This window comes from Acomys minous (assembly GCF_964271855.1).
Source record: "Acomys minous genome assembly, chromosome: 19".
NCBI classification, from domain to species: Eukaryota; Metazoa; Chordata; class Mammalia; order Rodentia; family Muridae; genus Acomys; species Acomys minous.
In genome coordinates, this window is record NC_140499.1 from 58403851 (window position 1) to 58425101 (window position 21251).

At 45.2% G+C, this 21251-nt stretch overlaps 1 protein-coding gene across 4 annotated transcripts in view; it reads left to right on the plus strand.

Moving 5' to 3' along the window:
* Positions 1 to 21251, plus strand: part of SH3D19 (SH3 domain containing 19) — a 157165-nt gene that overhangs the window by 41573 nt on the left and 94341 nt on the right. The gene's annotated exons all lie outside the window — the stretch shown is intronic.

Consider the following 21251-nt stretch of genomic DNA (forward strand, 5'->3'; position numbering starts at 1 on the left):
GCAGCTTTTAAGAGGTCACTGCAGTAAAAGACAGCTTTATACCCGATCTGACCCAACATTGGCAAGGAATTACTCTTTTTCTCCTTTGAAATAAAATTCAGTGAATTTGTCACAATATTATAAATAGTGGCGTTTGATTAGCATAATAAGCAGTTTTGTAGAGAGCGTTTTTAAGGTGGTCCCTTAATACACGCTGACCCCATCATTTTGGTTCGTATTTCCGTGGGGAGATAACTCACCTAATTGAAGTGTTCACACTGGCATAGACCTTGAAACACAAGTTGGACTCAGGAAGGAAGGATGCTCTGTCCCCGCGCTCCAGCTGCCTCGTGCCCAGCTGTGCACTCTGGATTCCCTAGGGCAGTGCTTCCCAGCCTTCCTAACGCTGCGACCGTTTAATACAGCTCCTCATGTGGTGGTGACCCCCCGACCTCAAAATTGTCGTTGCTACTTCGTAACTGAAATTTTGCTACTGTTATGAACCGTAGTGTAAATATCTGTGTTTTCTGATGGTCTTGGGTGACCCCTGTGAAAGGGGTGGCAACTGACAGGTTGAGAACCCTTGCTGTAGACTCGCTGCTGGCATGCTATCCTGAGGAACAGGGCTTCTTCTGCTTCTGCATGTGAGGGAGCTCATTTCAGCTTTGCCTGGGTGGGCTCTGCAGGAAAGCCTGTGGAGAGGACAGTAGTATCAAAGACCTCAAAATAACTGTTAACGTAAAGAAAGTGGGTAAAGCCTCAGACTAGAGAGTGAAAGAAATTTTGGCCATAGCACCCAGAAGTGAGAACGTATAGATATGAATATGTACAATTTATGTGGAGCAATTAGGAACACTGGAGAAAAGACGCTTGCAATCTTCTGTTATTATCGAAGTTGTCCTTTTGTTTTATAAGCCAAATAAGCCCTCTAACAATAAACTATTGCCCAGAGATTTGGAAATGATGCCAAACGATTTAATGTGATCAATTATAGAAACCCGCGGTGCTTTTTATTCGCCCAGTGTTCTCATCACACCGTGGCCCTTCTAGCCTTCGTTCCCATTTTGTGGATAAGGAAACTGAGGTCTTTGAAGGTTAATTGACCACTAGTTATCTTACCTGTCAAGTGGCAAAGCGTGGTAATAACCCAACTTTTTAATACCACAGAGTCAAACCAAGAATTCCCTGCCTAGCAGGCTACAGAAGGGCCCCTAGGACCACCGTTCATTCACCCTGCAGGCGGTTCTGTGGCTCCTGTGCTAGGTGCCACGCCCTGTTCTGAAGTAGACGTGTGATAACAGAGAAAGGTCCTGACTGTGCCCTCTTTTGGAGTTTAGAATTTTTGTGGCTTTCATTTGTTCAAATAAACCAAAGGGGGGGGGAGGGAGAGAGAGAGAGAGAGAGAGAGAGAGAGAGAGAGAGAGAGAGAGAGAGAGATGGAAGATGCCATCCTAGTGAGGATGGCGTAACTTTAATACCTTTCTTGTAGGGCTTGTACATGTGAGGGCCCAGCTGAGACACGAGAGGCGCTGGCTACAAGGCTGGCCTTGAACGGAGGTGGCCTTAACCAGGGTCCTAATTAAGAAATCAATGCCCAGGACACAGTGGGGCATGCCTTTCATCACAGAACTTGGGAGGCTGAGGCAGGAGGATGGTCAGAAGGTCAAGGCCAGCTCGTGCTGTATTAGACCCCCGTCTTAGAAAAAGGGGAGAAGGGGGAAAAGATGGAGAAGTGTGGACGTCGTCATTTTCTTCAGCAAGTTCGTAGAGGCAGAAGGTCCTGTAGTAAGCCCTATAAAGTATGGCTTTCAAAACCCTCAGAGTTTCTGAGTTTCTAATGACACTCTGGAAATTTTTTTCTCTTTAATCAGTAACCAACTTTTCATATCTTTAAACTTTGACCTATTTTAGAAGGAATGTGTATGTGTCTGATAGGCGGTAGTATAGATTTAGCCTTTATACGTTTTCCCCACGATTTTTTTTAATGGAAAACTTAAATGTAAACTCTCAATCCAGCCAAGCCATATTTTTTTTTTCAAACAAGTGATACGGTTTTTATTCCAAGATAAGCTTTCTTTCGACTTGAAGCTTCTTAATAAAGTTAATAAAGTTGCTAGTTATTGGAAATTTACAATATGCAGAGAATGATACTGGCATGTTTTGTTTCATTTTTATTTCATTTATAATAGCTCTCTTAGTGATCAAGTTTTTACATAACTCTCCCCATTTGCCAGATAAGAACACTAAAGATGAGAGAGATTGAGTAATGGAATAAGGACACATATCTAAAAATTGGCAATTCTAGAATTTGCAAAGGCTGTCTGGGCTACATAGCTATTCTTCTTTTTCTGTACTGTAACAGAATGCCTGTTTTATATAACTAAAAACTTCATACACATGCTGGTTGGTCTTTTCTTTCTGTGAACATTGAACAACAACAAAAAAAAAAGAGGAAGAACTCATTTTAGCTTGTGATTTCAGGGTGTCGAGTCCACATTTCTTTTTTTTTTTTTTTGAATTTTTTTTTCCATTTTTTTTTTTATTATTAATTTATTCTTGTTACATCTCAATGGTTATCCCATCCCTTGTATCCTCCCATTCTTCCCTCCCTCCCATTTTCCCCTTATTCCCCTCCCCTATGACAGTTCCTGAGGGGGATTACCTCCCCCTCTATATGATCATAGGGTATCAAGTCTCTTCTTGGTAACCTGCTATCCTTCCTCTGAGTGCCATCAGGTCTCCCCATCCAGGGGACATGGTCAGAGGTGAGGCACCAGAGTGTGTGAGAACGTAATATCCACAGTAAAGCCATATTTTTTTATTGTGACTTGAAATTTTTAAGTTTTCAGAAAAGAGAAACCAGAAAAGCCAAGTGTAATCTTTTTTTTTTTTAAAAGGGGAAATTATTTTTAAATATTGTGACTTGTGCAGACATAAGAGATTAGACGTGTAACTGTGCCTTGGATACCTGTGTTGTGACTTGACTTGTCAGCACAGTAATTACCCTGGGGTGCTTCCGAATGGAGAGCTGGTGTAAGTGCGCATCTGTTTGAATCTCAGAACAACCCTGCGGTGTACACGTAAATGTTCCTTTATGTGTTTCAGTGGAAGATGATAGAAAAGCTAACAGATGGCCAACAAGGATATTGCGTTGGCAAGGGAAAAACCTAATTTAGTTGCTTTAGTTCCTGGATTATTTAAAAAAAAAATTGAGTCAGTATAAACTCACTGTAAGAAAATCTTGGAACATTTGTTTTTTTCACTAAAGTGTTTTGTTTGCGCTTTTTTTCCCCTCCCGAGGCGGGGAGGGGTAAGGAACTGGCAGATAGGAGTTTTTGTTTTTGTTTTTGTTTTTCAATGCAGGGTTTCTCTGTGTAGCCTTGGCTGTCTTAGACTCACTTTGTAGACCAGGCTGGCATCGAACTCAAAGATATGCCTGCTTCTGCCTCCCCGAATGCTGGGCACCGCATCAAAGGCGGGCACCACTACACTTGTCTAGTCTATAGTTTTTTTTTAAAGTGTATTTTTTTTCTTTTGCCTTTGCCAAGAGTTCCTTTCCTGTTGACCTTTGGAAGTATTTCTTAATGCTCAAAGCAGTTTTTTTTTTCCAAATAATTTTAGGTTTAAAATATGCTACTGCCTTGATTCTGCATGTTTGAACATGTAAAAATACTTTCTGATTAAATTAATCTTTTCCTTAGTGCTCCCTGCTGTGTGGGGAGAACTTTGAAGCAAGGATCAGAAATCAAAAGACACAAATGCTCCCTAATTAGGGAAGCCTCTGTTCAGTGCTAGCCAAAAATATAGTGGCCAGTCTGCTAATCAGCTGTGCTTGTTCCTAAGCACTAAATTCCTGAATATTTGGGGTGAAAATATTTTCAATTTGTCCTTTTCAGAAGCAGCTAGACCTTTTCCAGACGCTTATTAGGCAAAACTATAAAGAAGGTGAACGCTGCAAAATAACTTCCAACTGAAAGTGGCTAGCGGCCCGGCGTGATGGCGCACCCCTCTCCAGCCCCCAGCTCTTCTCTCTTAATTGTTCCTTCCCTAGTTAAAGTTATGTCAGTTTAAGTTCTTTGGGACATGAGAATGGCCAGATCTGAGGAAAAGCCTCAGAGGGCTGCGCTGGGTCTGTGCAAATCCGTCCAGTTACGTTAGAATCCGACAGCCCTTCAGCTAAACTAAACCCAGCACGTTACGAGCTTTTACAGAAACCAGGTGTGAACGCTCTGGGACTCTTCCGAAAGCCTGGGCACGCTTGGGGAGGTGGGAAGAGCCAGTCTCTGTGGTGGGTTTACTTCTGCACACTGCCGAGGGAGAGGATTGATTTGTAAATCTTACTAAACATCAATATTTCCTCGCTTCTCACTCCCGCCCCGCCTCGCCCCCCCCCCGCCCCCCCTCCCCCCGCCTCGCCCCCCCCCCCCCCCCCGCCAGAAACAAATGAAATGGAAACCAAGTCTTGTTGCGGTTTCTACTCAGTATGCAAACAAGTTAATGTGCTTCAGAAAGCCCATCGGTAGCCACCATGGTGGGATGTTTCGAGATTGTTCCTGTTTGCTGGTCAAGCTGGCTGTAGTTGTTTCAAAGTCAGCCCTCTGCTGGGATACTTGGTCAACAGCTGGCTTTTTTTTTTTTTTTTTTTTTTTGGTTTTTCAAGACAAGGTCTCTCTGTGTAGCCTTGGCTGTCCTGGACTCACTTTGTAGACCAGGCTGGCCTCGAACTCACAGCGATCCACCTGCCTCTGCCTCCCGAGTGCTGGGATTAAAGGCGTGCGCCACCACGCCCAGCCTCAACAGCTGGCTTTAATATTGGAAGCGTGCTTACTGTATGGGCTGCTTTAAATTAATAACTCGAGTGAAAGACCCCCCACAGTTCTGATGCCCATTGTCACCTTGGGCTCTTTCAGAATGGACATTTTATTTGACATGGGTCCTTCACGGTCTTTGATGGTAACACAATACTCAGGTCCTTTAAAAGTTACTGTTTCAATTATATTTCAATCTCATTTTTAACCATCATTGTGGGATTCCCCCCCACACACACACACAAATATGTCATCCCTTGTCTCAGATATAGATAGAAATAATACAGGATCACCTTTTAATGTTATCATCTCTTGGTATTGTTGCACATTGTACTTTCTCTAGGTTAATTCTGTCTTGCTGTATTCTGTCAAAGGTTCTGAACAATTTTTAAAGCTCAAGCTGTAGCTCTCCCAATTGGGACACTACGAGGGTATCTTTGAACAAAACCAGAAACAGCATCAAACCCCCTTGAGTGTCATGCCTTTGTTTTGGGGAATGAGAAGACTGCAGGTCCTGTACCCCACCCCTAGTTTACTGTAGACCTTTACAAGTCAAGTCAGCTTCTGTTCCCTGCTGGTTAACTTCAGGAGCTAATAGCCATTTTATTAAACCACAAAAAATCACTCAGCCTTCTGGTTAGCACCCGCTGGTGCCTTGAACAAATGTACACTAAGCTCGGAAACTGAATTCCATGGCAAGTCTTCAAAATCCACCTCTCGGGAGATAGTGTGGTGCCATGGTCTTTCTTTTGGGTTCCTTCTCTTGTAACGGAATGACCTCCTCGTGTGATGGCTCTTTGTGTGGTGGTTTGTATATTGGAATCCCCCATCAATTTGAGGTACTTTGGTAAGTGTTCCCCAGTTGGAACCCCTGTTTGGGGAGGTATGACTCCGCTGGAGGAGGCATGTCACTAGAGGTGGCCTTCGAGGTGTCAAAAGCTGTGTTTCCAGTGAGCTCTCTCGGCCTCCCTTTTGCAGTGGAGCCAAGAGCTCTCAGGCCTGCTCCAACTCCCCACCGCTGTGACTTTGATCTGCCACCAGGGACTCCCACACTCCGGAATTGTATGCCCAATTAAACGCTTTCTTTTTGTTAAGTTGCCTTAGTCATGGTATTTAATCACAGCAATAGAAGAGTAACTAAGACACTTGTTTATGGTTGGCCTCCTTTTTAGTAGCAATTCTAAAACCATGCTGGGTTTTTTAGCTTGTATCAAAGAATGACATTTTCCTCAATACTCTGGTAAAATAAATAAATAGAGTCCTTTGAGTGTCCAGCTTTCCCCCACAGTTAAAATGCCTTGCCATAGCTGATTGCTTTGGACACTTCAGTGCAGACCCACTGTCTCCTGCTTTGTTTCTGTTTTCAGAACAGTATTACCAATAGCCACCACTGTGTTATAAGGAGTCTTTTCAGTAGCTTGGTATTTGCCCAGTTAGGACTCGGGTTTTGCGTAACCTGAGTGCTTAGTTAAGAGCCTTCTGTTGGTGGGTGGAAGGTGGTAGCCCAGTGGTAGAGTGCCCGCTCAGCACCAGTGCAACCTGCATTTAAGTTTAATCTCCGTTATGAAAAGGAAGGAAAGCCCTGTGTGGTAGCACACGCTTGTAATCCCAGCACTCAGGAGGCAGAGGCAGGCAGATCGCTGTGAGTTCAAGGCCATCCTGGTCTACAAAGCGAGTCCAGGATGGCTAAGATAACATAGAGAAACCCTGCCTTGAAAAAACAAACAAACAAACAACAAACAAACAAAAACAGAAAGAAAGAAGAGGAGGAGTAGGGAGAAGGGCACAGGGAGTAGGTTAGGTTGAGATGGAGGGAGAGGAGAGAAAGTAAGGGGAGGGGACGGGTTAGTGACAACAGGGAGGAGGGGTGACGTGTTGAAGGGAAGGGAGGGAAGGAAAGGGCTTTGCCATCAGTGACATCTGGTTGTCCTGTACAGGGATTACTTAGGGTTACCCCTCTGCTCAATGATTCATGGCGTGGTGGTGTAAAATTTTACTTCTGCATCTTAGTGATAGTCACAGAAGGAGACAATCCTTTTTCCATCTTATAGCAGAAAAGCTGACATTTTCATTGGTCAGTTATTGTATTTTTTATTTGGTAATAACGGAGAACTCTCACCTTAGATATTAAATAATCGTTCTTATAACTATCGGGGCCCTGATTACTCAGGAAGTACAGAGGGTCTTCAGTGAAGTTCATTTGCTCTAAGCTGATACACATCTTAAGACTGACGGTGATAGCTCTGAGGGTGCTTGCTTCTCAGGTGTGCTGTTTCTGGGAAAATGCAAGAGAGATTGCGGGGAAGGGGGGGACCTCATGGAAATGCCACTGTCACCTGGAGCTGTTCCTGTTGACTCATACAACTTAGCTACCCTAAGGCCAAATCCATGTTCATCTTTTTTTATCTATATTCTTACATGGCTTTCTGTTAAAAGGTCATTTTTAGATCTCCGTGTCATATTTAGATAATTAGGCTGTTGCAGCCTTAGTTAAACACAGCACAATATAGCTGGGACTATATTAATACTACTATGGACGCTTTTATACCGGAGGCTTTGTAGCCTCAAGCATGACTGTTGGTTTTATGTTTAAATTCTAATTTCATATTAAACTTACTATGCTGTCAGCCAAGGGTTAAAATGATGAAGCCTTGGCGGTTTGGTTGAAGTTCACCCCAGCTAGTAGCAGTTGTGGGGAGGTTTGGGAGGTGTGGCCTGCTTGAGGGAGTTACGTCACTGGGGTCGGAGGGCGTCACTGGGGTCAGAGGGCGGGGCTTTGAGGGTCTATAGCCTTGTGTACTTTCAGTTCACTCTCTCTGCTTTGAACTTCCTGTCCCTGCTACCATGATTGCGATCAGTTTCTTTTGTTTAGTAGTGTTTTCAAGATTCACCCGTATGTGGCATGTTTCAGTGCTGCCTTCCTCTTTATTGCTGACTGATCGAATGATAATCTATTATATGCCATACTATTTTCATCACATTTGTGTGTGCCTGTGTGCATGCGTGTGTGCATGTGTGTGTGGGTGTGTGGTTGTAGGTGTGTGGGTGTGCGTGCGAGGGTGTGTGTGTGTGTGTGTGTGTGTGTGTGTGTGTGTGTGTGTGTGTGTGTGACTATTTGCCATGGCACATGAATGGAGGCCACAGAAAACCTTGCAGTACATTCCAAGGATGGGACTTGGGTCATCAGGCTTAGCAGTGGCTCTGAGCATTTGTATGCAGGATTCTGTGTGGACCTGATTTCATTTGTCTTGGCTATTGTGAACAAGAATTCCTGGAAATAAGCTGTGTCTGCAAAGGCCAATTGGATGATTAGGACATCAGCGACATAAAGGGGCCCAGAGTCGGATTAATATCCCAGGCATCTTTAATGTACTTAAGAGCTATGCTTTGCACCCCACCCCAACCCCCACTGTGTTGGACCTGACATATAAAGCCAGACTTAAAAAAAAAAAACTAGGCTTACCACCACCCTAGCTAAGAAGGCCCGAGGGCCACAGCTGAGACCTCCCTGCCCTACTGGCCTGCTTAATGCTTCCACCACTGTGTTTGCCACACGCCTTGATTTATGTCTTTCTTTGTTCCGTCACTATAAAAACTTCATGAAAACACTTCCGTGTGTTAGAGCATGGAATTTTAGGTAACCTAGGCCAGGCTCACTCATCTTTGGCTCCAGAACAGGTAGTCTATTACTTGCCTTGGAGGGGTGAGCTATTTTTGTGTTGGCTTGCATGTACCTGGGACTGGCATCTTGGGGTCACATGGTAAACCTAGTATTTGACTTTTGAAAACTGCTGACTCTCTTTCACACAGCAGATGCAGCGTTTTACCTCCCCGCTAGGAGCATGTAAGGGTTCCGTTTTCTCCGCATTCTTGCCAATGCTTTTTTTTATTTTCCATCTGTTGGATTGTGGATGCTGTGCTGGATGTGGAGTGGTAGAACCTCACTGCGTATTAGCAACATACAAAATTCCTCTCGCTGTGGTGGTATCTAGTCGGTGGTGATGCCGATGGAAAAACTGGAGCCTCTTGTGTGGCATCTTCTAACTACCTTGTGAATAGGATTTAGTTAGAATTTTTCTCTTACTTAGGAAAATCTCTGTTTCATCTTCTCCCGAATTGCGGGTCTCAATTCCCAGTGCTTTTCTTAAGTTTGTCAGCCCCACCCCCACCTCCCCCTGTAAATACTGTAACAGAGTCACCAGCTCCAACGGCCAAGTGTGACGCTTCACGTCTGTAATTCCAGGCGAGGAAATCAATACGTGAAATAGAATGGCCAAGTGTACAATTGAGTCTGGCTGAGGCAGGACGCTTGCCGTGAGTTCAAGACTAGCCTGAACTACATTGTGAGTTCCAGGCCAGCCTGGCAAACGCTTTGAGACCCTGTCTCAAACACAAAAATAAATCCAAACACATACACATACACGTAGACAACCCCAAACAGCCCCACGGCGTTGTCTGCCTTTGCTTTGTCCCTCCTTCTCCTTGGAGGATGTCTCTGACCAGAATTTCAGAACATGGGGGATAGCTCTCCTTTGGACAGTTGCCTACTAACGTCTTGGGGATGTTTTCTGTTCCTAGCTTTTCACCAGCTATTTCTTTGGGATTCTTCCTCTCTCTACTATCTATTCTGTTGCTCTAGGCTGAGTTAGCATCTCAGAGACAAAAGCATAGGTGAGAAGCCGGCTGTGGTGGCGCACGCCTTTAAGCCCAGCACTTGGGAGGCAGAAGCAGGTGGATCCCTGTGAATTCGAGGCCACCCTGGTCTACAGAGTTAGCCCAGGACAGCCAAGGCTACACAGAGAAACCCTGTCTTGGGGGGAAAAAAAGGCGTAGGTGAGCAAACAGTGTGGGAGTCCTGAGTCTATTTTCTATGCCTCTTAATTTCTAGACCTTCTATCTTTGTCTTGTTTAAAATCCTGTCACCTTATTTTTTTTTCCAGATTAATTTTCAGTTGTGTTTATTCTCTCATTTAGCCTGTCAGCTTAGTCTTTTAGGTCTACAACCAATCATATATTTCATTCCAAGAGCTCTTTCTTTAAAAAGAAGATTTATTAAATTTTATGTGTTTATGCTTTACCTGAATGTATGTATGTGCGCCGTGTACATGCAGTGTCTGCAGAGGCCAGGAGAGGTGTTAGACTCCCCCGGGACTGGTGTTACAGATAGTTGCGGGGCCCCACATGGGTGTTGGGAACGGAGTCCTCTGGAAGAGCAGTACGTGCTCCTAACCGCTGAGCCATCTCTCCAGTCTCTCAAAAGAACTACTTCTTGTTCTGTCTTCTCTTTCTTCATGGTAGATTTTCTTTCTATTTTCTGTATAAATAGAAAGAGAGATATAGATAAAATAAGCTTTGTTTAATCTGAGGATGCAATTATAACATCGTAAATATCTTAGCCCTAAATTCTTTTTCTCTTTCATCCAGGATCGATTGTACATTTGGCCGTGCTACCTCATGTATTGATTCCCTCGCCTGCTTGTTTAACGTTGGCTTAAGGAGCCTGCTTATGGGTGGAGGAGTGAGTTGACTGACTCAGGGTGAAGGTTTGCTTCGATAGCACTTTCCTCTGATTACAGAGCTCAGCATGCCGACCGGTGTATCCATAGCGCATGCCTGCTTCTTGTGGGCCAGTAGAGACGATGCAGGAATTAACAGCACACAGTAGCTCAACAGAATTGAAGCTTGCTAATGCTAGGATGTGCTGCAGCCCTGCCACTGTGTACACGCTTGCTCAGAAATTCAGAGTTGTAACAACAGCTACAACAACAGATCTGACAACACTAGGCAGCAGGTTGGAGCACTTCTCCCAGCTCACTTACCTGTCCTTTGGTGCTCAGGCCGAAGGCTTCTATAGAGCTGGGGGTTGCTGAGCCTGAGAAAACTCGAGAGTCAGGGGGAAGGAATTCATGACTCTGGATTCCGCCTTTGAGCAACATACCATGGACTAGTGTGGCTTGTGGTGAGCAGCAGTTTTGTATGTGAACCATGGTTCCATCAGGTGAGGGCACCGCCAGCTTTCTGATAAAGGGGGGCAGGGGGGGGAGCAGAGGCTTTGGGGGTCTTCAGGCTCAACTCTAGAAATCTCCCCCATTTAGTTCTCTACTAAGTTCTCCGAGAATTTACTCTCTCATCAGTGAAATGCCGAAGACATCCTTCATGGGGCTCTGGTGGAGATGAAGAGGCCACACTTAGTTAAGGATGCCCCCAGCATAGCAGACACGATCGATCGATCGCTTTGACAGCTTTCACTGCCGTTTGTGGTCTTCTGTGACCTGGGAGCCACGGAAGTGACTCTTAGGTAGCTCCGCGTTCCTCTGTAACAGATGCACTGCCCCTTCAACACTGCAGTGCTTCAAGGACGTTACGTGGTTCTTCGTTTCATTTGCTGAAGCAACACTTCAAAATGCTTGCTTTTCTAATCGGAATTAGCTGGGGCTTTTGGACGATGACGTCAATCAGTTATAGCCACCCGCCCCCCCCCGCCCGCCCCCCCAAAAAAAAGAAGGGATAAAATGAGGCCACATGGGGGCGTTTTAGCTCAGCTCTTCTCTAGTTTGCAGAGATAAGGAGGACTCGGGCTAGGGTATGCCACTGTTTGAGTTGCTCCGAGGCCACGCAGGTACCAGGCATTACAAGCTTTGCCATCTCTAAGCAGTTTGCACCGGTGGAAGCCATGAGGTGCCAAAGTGTGTTAGTGCTCATAGGCTGTAAGCCCTGGATGGATGGGGGAGAGGGCAGGTGTTATTTCTGCTCCTGGGAGAAGATCAAACAAGGATTCACAGCGAGAAAGTGATAGATGTCTCTCTCTCTCAGGCCTCTCTTCCCACTCACAGTGTGAGCGCTTACCTTAGGTGTCTGCGCCGGCAAGAACAGCATGCGGCAGTTGGGAATTCTGCCCGTGCTTCGGCCTTCTTCCAAAGGTAGTTCTTGGGATGGAAGTTAATGGAGATGAGTGTGCAGGAGGCAGTGTGTGTACGGAAAATGCATTCCCTATCCCCAGGTAAGACGTGTTAGCGAGGCTCATACGTGGCTTCACCCTTTCTTGGTGAAAAGATGGTTTTCAAAGGTCACTCTAGGTTAGAGATAAAGACTGCCCCCGCTGTGGATAAACATCTCCACTTGAGAATGCAGGTCACGAGAATTCTCATCGCCATGGGAAAGGTTTCTCTGGATCCCCTGGGCCTGGCCTGGCGCTGATCCCTTCAGCTGCTCCACAAGTGAAAGCATCTCTTACCTACAGTCTCCTGATATCTGTTCACTTTGCAGAGTCGCGTGTGCAAGAGGAGAGTCTGGTGCTAAAGATCATTCGGTTCTCAGAATGAAAAGAATGGGAGAATGGGATTTTGTCTTTAAGGGAATTTAAGACTTCTTCTTCTTCTTCTTCTTCTTCTTCTTCTTCTTCTTCTTCTTCTTCTTCTTCTTCTTCTTCTTCTCTTTCTTTTTCTTTTTTAACCCTAACAGCTAAAAAGGCAACACATGGCTAGAGATGCTGTTATCTATCCCTTTTGCACCTGAAATAACAATCTTAACTTTTGTCTCCTGAGTTCTCGTGAACAAAATATGTATTGTTATGAAATATAGTGGGTGGGTCTAATAATTTTATAAAGAGATAAAATGCTTATATTTAATCTATTTAGCTCCTTTCTCCGTGAGGCTCACTCAGGCCTACTCAGGAAAGTGGTTTAGAACTCCTGAGGATTAAAAAAAATAATAATTTTAAGCTAGATTTGGTGGCTTGTGCCCTTAATTCCAGACCCTGGAGGAGGAGGCAGGTGGGCCTGCTTTACATAGTTCCAGGAGTGCCAGGGCTACGTAGTGAGACCCTGCCTCAAAGTAGCAAATTAATTATAATAGTAATTTTTTGAGACCAAAGAAAGTTATGTTCACAATACATTTTGGGAGCAAAATTAACATATGCTAATAAGGACCAGGCATGGTGCTGTATACCTTTAATGCTAGAGCTTTATAGTCTGAGGCAGGAGGATCATAAGTTACAGGCCAGCCTTTGCCACATAGCAAAACTCATCTAAAAATAGTAATAAAAAGTCTTACACACACACATACACAATAAATAAATAAATAAATAGATAGATAGATAAATAACAAATAGATAAATGCAACACAGAGATGTTGCAAGAAGTTTGAAAGAAGGGCATCAATAAGGTGAGAGAGTCGTTGGGAAGCTCCAGGTGAGAGCAGCAAGGATTGATGACTCCATCGCTGAGCCAGCCTCCGTTTCTACTTCCTCCCTGCAAATAGCACTGATGAAATGTCCGTCTTCCCAAAGTCCCTGCCAGATTCACCGTGGGTGAGAAGGGGATGTGTATGAGGACTTGGAGTCTCTGAAATGACCAACATTTTAAAAAGCCCAGGTCATAAGTTGCCTGTTATAATTGTCAGTTGGATTCTGCTATCGAAATGAGCCAGTTGAAACACTTTAAAGAATTATTAAAAAGAGGCAGCCTGCCATCAAATAGCCAGCTTCTTTCCCAGGCCTTATGTGCTGCAGTTTGTTTAGTTTGTTTCCCTGAGAGCTGCTGTGAGGCAGAAGGATAGACTTAAAAAGTGGACTGATTTAGAACAGAGGTGATTTTTTTTTAAATCATTATTATGTTTCTGAAAAGTAAAAGATGCATGGGCATTCTTACATGTATTTTTCAGCAATATCAGCTTTAACTGTGAGACAAGTACCACATAAAGGATGCTGGATGGAGAGGAAAGGGAGGGCACTGGCCAGTCCCGTTATTGCAGGCATGTGCAGTGGCTGACCATGTAGAGAACCTCAGACGGTCCTGTTTCGTCAAGCACGGTACTTGGGATAAATGGAACAGGCTTGTGTTGAAAACGGTAAAGAACAGTACACGCTCACGCTGTTGTGAGCTAAGCATTGAGTGAGTGGGATGGAGCACGGCATTTGGATACGGCGGTTTAGGCCGGATGCCTGGAGCCAGTCGGTGACTGTCTCTGTCCTACAGCAAAGGAGGATCAGAGCTGCTGATCAGCTGGTCATCTTACAGAGAAATTATACCGAACGCTCTTCCCTGAACCACGAAAGCCACGATTGGTTTTTAAAGACATAGACAAGAGAGAAAGATAGAGTCAGAAGGAGATTTTTAAATCCTTCTCTGTTGGGCAGGGGCGATGGCTCAGTCAGTGAAGCGCTTTCTGTGCAGGCCCGAGGGTCTGATCGGATCCCAGTACCCAGATGAAAGCCCAACACAGAGGCCTGTATCATCCATAGTACTGGTGCGCAGGAAGTGGATACAGGCATCCCTGGAGCTCATTGGCCAACCAGCCTAGCCAGATCAATGAACTCCAAATTCAATGAGACACTCTGGATAAAAAAAAAAAGGGTGGAGGGGACCAATGAGATGGCTCAACTGGTAAAGGCTCCTGCCACCAAGTCTCAGAAGCCACAATATAGGAGAGAACTGGTTTCTGCAAGTTGTCCTCTGACCTCCACAAGCACACTGTGACACATATGTAACACACACACACACACACACACACACACACACACACACACTAAGTAAAATATAATAATTATAAAAAGTAAGGTGGATCATAGTAGAAAAATACACTCAGTGTCAACCTCTGGCCTCCATGCACATACACACACACACACACACACACACACACACACACACACACTGTACACACTATATACTATTGGAGGAAAAGCTATAAGCCAAGGAACAAAAATACTTCAAAGAATAGAAAAAAGCGAGAAAGTGAATAGGGTTTTTTCCCTTATTCTGTCTGTCTCTCTGGTGATTCCAGAAGATATAAAGCCTTTTAGAAACCTTAGTTTTGAGCTGAATGTGGTGGCACACACCTTTAATCCCAGCACTCGAGAGGCAGAGGCAGGTGGATCGCTGTGAGTTCGAGGCCAGCCTGGTCTACAAAGCGAGTCCGGGACAGCCAAGGCTACACAGAGAAACCCTGTCTCGAAAAACCAAAAAAAGAAAGAAAAGAAAAGAAAGAAACCTTAGTTTTATCCCAAGGAGATGCACTTTTGACATCTTGCCTCTGAACTATGAGTTAATACATTTTTGTTGTTTTCCATTAAGAATGCAGCAAGAGGAAACTAATAGAAGGGTATTGAGGAAGAGAAAGAAAAATCAATGTCTGCCTTGTGGAGAAAATGGCTCTCAAGTCACTTATTAAAGATGGTAGAGATAACCCTGGAATAATTGTATATGCTTATAGCCCCCAACAACTTGGGAAGCTGAGATAGAGGAGTGTTTGAGCTTAGCAGTTTGAGAGCAGCCTGGACAACATAGATACAGTTCATCTTTTTTTTTTTTTAATTTAACTTATTCAGATTACATCTGGATTGTTAACCCCTCACTTGTATCTTCCCATTCCCCCTCCCTCCCTCTTTCATCCTATTCTCCTCCCCTAGACCTGTGACAGAAGGGGACCTCCTCCTCTACCATATGATCACAGCCTATCAGGTCTCATCCTGGTAGCCTGCTCCCCCTTCCTCTGCGTGTCACCAGGCCTCCCCACCAAGAGGAAGTGGTCAAATAGGGGACACCACAGTTCATGTCAGAGTCAGTCCCCACTCTCCACACAACTGTGGAGAATGCGCTGCCCATTGGCTAGATCTGAATAGGGGGTCTAGGTTTACTGCATGCATTGCCCTTGATTGGCACAGTAGTTTGTGTATGCTCCCCTGGGCCCAGATCCGCCAGTCCTGACGGTCTTCCTGTAGGGTTCCAGGACCCTCTGGGTCCTTCTATTTCCCCATTCTCCCATATCTCTCTCATCCGGAGTCCAATAGCAAGTCCCAACATCTGTCCCCAATCCCCTGCTGAGTGAAGACTCTTAAAGGACATCCATGGTGGGCTAGTGTCCACCTATAAGTGAGTATACACCATGTGTGTCTTTCTGGGTCTGGGTTAACTCACTCAGGATGATCGTTTCTAGTTCCATCCATTTGCCTACAAGAAACAGCTCATCTTTAAAACAAAACAAAACAAGAGCTGGGTGTGTTAGCTTGTGCTTGTAATCACAGCATTTGGGAGGCTGGGGCGGGATTATAGAGTTGAGGCCAAGCAGAGCTACGTAACAAGATGCTGTCTCAAAAAGTCAAAAACAAGGGGCCTGGAGGTGTGACTCCGTGTTTAGCAACGCTTGCTTCACAACTGTGGGGGCCTGAGTACAGATCTCATGCTGCAAGCCAATGTACTTTTATGTATGCCTGTAACCCCCGTGAGGTGGGATGTGGAGACGGGAGGGGCACCGGGGCTTGCTGGCTGACAGCCTGGCTCAAAAGTGTGACTTCCAGGTTCAGGGAGAGACCCTGCCTCAAAGGACTAAAACAGAGTGAGAGAGAGTGCACCTGATGCCCTCCACTGGTGGATGCACACAAGCAGACAGGTGTGCACAGTCCTAAACACACACACACACCACTCATGTTCCTCTCACATATGTTGGTACAGAGCTTACCTAGCATGCGTGTAGCCTGGGGCTCCATCTCTAACCTCACGTAGAAATAGAGGACAGTGCTGTAATCCCAGCACTTGGGAGGAGGAAGTAGAAGGATTAGAAATAGCAATTACACACGCACGCACATTTACAGCCTTTAGTTCATGTGTCCCTCAGAAACTGAGCATAAATAACTAGTACAGTCATTACACCAGTGACTACAGCTAGTTCAGTGACTTGTCAAATGGCCTCTGACCTGATGGCAGCTGACGCTTATGAGGACTCACTGCAGCGCGCGCAGGGTGTGCGAGGTGTCCCCGCTTTATCTCAGTCCTCCCGGGCTGTATGGCATGTTACGATTTGTAGTTGTTCTGAGGCCTAGATTTATCTGGCAAGCAAATACGGCAGTACTGAAGAAGAGGCCAGAACTGGAAAACCCAGTCGGGACACAGCACCCTGACGACAGCAGCTGATAAGAGCCTGGAAGGGAGTAGCCACACTAGGCGTGGCAGGAGCAAACAGATTACACAGACAGCCTGCTGCCGAGTAATCAGGAATCCTGTGTGGAGACTAAACTCCCCTCTCGTACTCAGTTCCCCTCCCTGTGATTAAGGCGCTATGGTTCACCGAGTTTAGGGCTTCTAATTAGAATTAGAAGAAGGGCAGCAATCAGTAAACTGCTCGGTAGTGCGGCTCAAATGGGTCCTGCCATAGTTAGGTAGAGCTTCTCTTTAATATGGCTTTTTCAATGAAGAGAGTGGTCTTTCCTGCCTAAGTTCAACGATGTCAACAAGAAATAGATCGTTCCTGGGCTGCACCAAGAGGTGGCGGGGGCTCAGTGGTAGAACAGTTCCTTGCTTAGCGTGAGCAAGGCCTTGGCACTGCAAGAAAAGAAACGAGTTATTAGAAAACTTAAATTTAATAAAGCTATATCCCAGTCACTGTAGGAACCCTAAAGTGAAGAAAAGTCGTTCTGTAGACACACTGGAACGAAGCTGATTAAGTGGGCGGCAGAGGCAGGCATCTCTCTGAAGTCATGGCCAGCCTGGTCTACACACGTGTACAGAGAACAATCCATGGATCTTTTAGAACTCTGTGTGTGTGTGTGTGTGTGTGTGTGTGTGTGTGTGTGTGTAGAACGCATTTCTTTTTAGTACATTTGTTTGATGTGTACATGTGGAAGTCAGGGAACAGCAACTTTGTGTGGTTCTCTACTGCCTCCACGGGGGTTCCAGAGAAGGAACTCAGGTTGTCAGGCTCGGTGGCGAGCTTTGTGACCTGCTGGGCTATCCCAAATGTCCTAGTGTATCTCCAGTTCATTTATTTAAGGTTGTAGAAAAGCTCGCAACACCCTAAGTTATGTGTAAAATCCTACCCACATTCTTTCTGTAGAATCAGTTTCACTGCTTCTAGAGTCGTCAAGGACTTGTGAGCCCGGCATGTTTTTGCTCCGTCATATAATGGATGGCTTCCTTGTTTTATTTAAGCTGCTTATGATAAATAAGAAGCAATGTGGCACTGTTGGTCAAATATCACCTTGAGTCGCTAATGATGGGGACGTAATGTGTATGAGACATATGTCATCAGGCAGTTTCTTGGTCATGCGCATATCACAGAGTGACATCTGCAGAGCCAGGTGGTGTGGAGCGGTTACTAAGTGAAGCTCCTTGAGGCAGTCAAGAGATGCAATCCATGCGAGATGAATGGGGCTTCTATGTGCTGCTCTGTAGCAAATTTGTGTTATACGGAGAAGGAATACAGGCTAAAACAGTGATTATTAAAAGTATAGGATAATAAATACCTAAATCAGCAATGTAGCCATTACTGTGTACCCTGCTTGTGCTCATGAGCGGCAGTAGAGTGGGTTTGCTCACAGCAGCGTCCTACAGACATGCCAGTGATGTGTTCTACTGTGCCAGTGTGAGAAGCATGATCTCTCTAAGCAACAGGAACTCAGCTCCATTAAATCATCTGGGACCACCAGTGCATAAGCAGTCTCTCTGAACTGTACATGGCACATGGCTGATCCTTTATCAGATAGATGTGCCCTTTCATTAATATTAAAGGATTTGTATGTGATTGGTCCATGCTTTTGAAATAACAGAGTAAGCGGAATGTGGAGGCAAGTGCCTGCCTGCTAATCCTGCCTACTAAGGAGGCTGAGGTATCATCTGAGACAGTGTAGGCAACATGGTAAGACTCTTAATTTTTGTTTTTTGTTTTTGTTTTTTAACAATGGTCATGTGAACTTGGGAGGCAGAGGCAGGTAGATCTCTTGAGTTCATGGCTAGTCTGGTCTATACTGAGAGTTTCAAGCTTGGCTGGGCTTGGTTGGCACACCTCTATAATCCCAGCACTTGGGAGGCAGAAGCAGGTGGATCTCTGTAAGTTCGTGGCCAGCCTGGTCTACAGAGTGAGTCCAGGACAGCCAAGGCTACACAGAGAGACCCTGTCTCGGAAAAACAACAAAACAAAATAAAACAAACAAACAATCAAACTAGCCAAAGCTGTACGGTCAGACCCTGTCTCAAAATAAACACACACGTGCAGCTGTGAGTTTTTCCTGTGTTCACTTTGGAGGTTGAGTCTTCCCCTAATTTCAAAGAGCAATGTGGGACCCACCACTTCTGGCTCCACTTACCAAAGCAAGCTCGTCTCTACTCAATGAGGTTTGATTTTTCTCTGGAGTTAAAGTGATCAAAGCCGAATCATCAAAGCCTGAATATCTTACGGCAGACTTTGCAAGTTCATTATCGGCCACTCTTCTTAAGTTTTAACCAAAGCAAAAGATGGCATTTGCATTTGTGTCATCTTCATTTCAAAGTGTTTGTCGTCGTCGTTGTCGATTCAGAGTCAGTAGGATCTGTGTGGTCATTCCCCCAAAGCCGCCCTTGTCAGAGTGGGCACAAGTGCTGTCCCCCCTGAACACGTAAACATGGCCTCATATGTGTGGTGGTTTGAATGAGACTGGCCCCATAGGTGCATGTAGTTGAATACTTGGTCCCCAGTTGATGGAACTCTTTGGGAAGGATTAGGTGTGGCAGTCTTGGAGGAGGCGTGGCACTAAGGCGGGCTTTGAGGTTTCTGATGCTCACAGCATCCCTAGTTAGCTCTCTCTGCCTCCTCCTTGTAGATGAGGATGTAAACTCCCAGCTACTGCCCCAGTGCCATGCCTGCCGCCATGCTCCCTGCCATGATGGTCATGGGCTAACCCTCTGAAACTGTAAGCCCCACAGAAAGTCTTCCATAAGTTGCCTCGGGTGTGGTGTCTCATCACAGCGGTGGAAGCTAACTAAAACATATGTACTTCGTGTCTGAGAACCAGAGGTTGTCATGAAAGGGAAATGTGTATAACCTGGAGTTGTCACACGAGTCTCAGACCTAAGACAGCTTTCTGCAACCCTGCTAATTTCTCCAGTCCCTGCTGTGTACCACAGGTTCCCTGTTGCCACCCCTCCATCTTCCCACATTAGAGATACATCGGAATACTCTGCCTGCTCTGCTTTATTTTCTTAGTTGTGTTTGTGGGATACTCCTCCATTTCCACAATTTGCAGAAGAGGTTAAAAAATGGATGAGTAGGGGCTGGAGAGACGGCTCAGAGGTTAAGAGCACTGGCTGCTCTTCCAGAGGTCCTGAGTTCAGTTCCCAGCAACCACAAGGTGGCTCACAACCATCCACAATGAGATCTGGTGCCCTCTTCTGGCCTGCAGGTGTACATGCAGGCGGAACACTGTATGCATAATAATTTTTTTTAAATGGATGAGTAGGACGAGGAATACCTGTATATCCATGCACGTGTGTGTTGTGTGTGCATATGCATGTGCATATGCGTGTGTGTGTGTGTGTGTGTGTGTGTGTGTGTGTGTGTGTGTGTGTGGTTATATAGTACAGCTTATGAAGTCCAACCATGTGTACTCTCACGTCGAGAGCACACTTTTAGCCTTTGCGTGGCCTGAACCATCACACTTTTCTTGATGCATTCCGGGGTTTAACACACAGCATTGTTGGGAACAAGCAAAAGAAACTTATTCTAAGTACTACCATTTAGTTTGCAGACTCCATGTAGTCATAGGGAGAAACTAAGTTCAAGGTCACAGGTCCTAGGGGAGCTGGGGACTTCCCAATAGCCAGCTGAACAGCTTCTGTTGGAAGGAAACAGTTGTCTGAATCCAGACATCTCAGGGACAAGTTGTTAGGAGATAGTTGTCTGAGTCCAGCCATTTCAAGGACAGCATCTCCGTCTTGCTGGTAGGGTCAAACGAAGTTCATGTTGTTAGGCCCAGGAACCTACTCCTATCCTGACAGCTGGAAATTCCCTTGCTCAACTCAGGCTATGTCAAATATGAGTGGACAGTGTGACACCCACCCCATCCATCCTTTAACTATTCTGTACATCATCCTTTCAGGGTCGCAGTTTAGCTCCTGAGTCTGTTCTGCAGCCCCGATCGATCAGTAGAGGCTTGATTACGTACACATCTTTAATCCCAGCACTCCAGAGGCAGAGGCAGGTGGATCGCTATGAGTTCGAGGCCAGCCTGGTCTACAAGTGAGTCTAGGAGAGCCAAGGCTATACAGAGAAACCCTGTCTCGAAAAACAAAGAAAAAAAATTGTCGTCTGTGTTAACCAGTGTACCCCACAACATTATGCGTATTTGACAGATAAATATTTGGACCTTTTTATTTTTAGTAACTCTTCAGTGGTTTGCCTTTGAGCTGATAATTATTCATATCATTGCTAAATATGCATGAGTCCAGAAACCTTCTTTCTGCACATACATTATTTTCTAATTATTTAAAACTTAGAAGCTTTTTAAGAAGTGGGGAACATACTAGAAAGTATGTGATTTGAAATAAATAAAAGTCACACTCCTTAAGCACTGTGTGTGGCCAAGATAAAATTTCCCTGTTTGCTGTCAGTCTGTTCATGTTCTTCTTAAGGTTTTATCCAACTAGTTTTCATTGTTGGCAAGAAAGTGGAGTCTGAATCTGCTTGAAGGGGTTTGCTTTGTTCAGTCTTGGCTTTTGGACC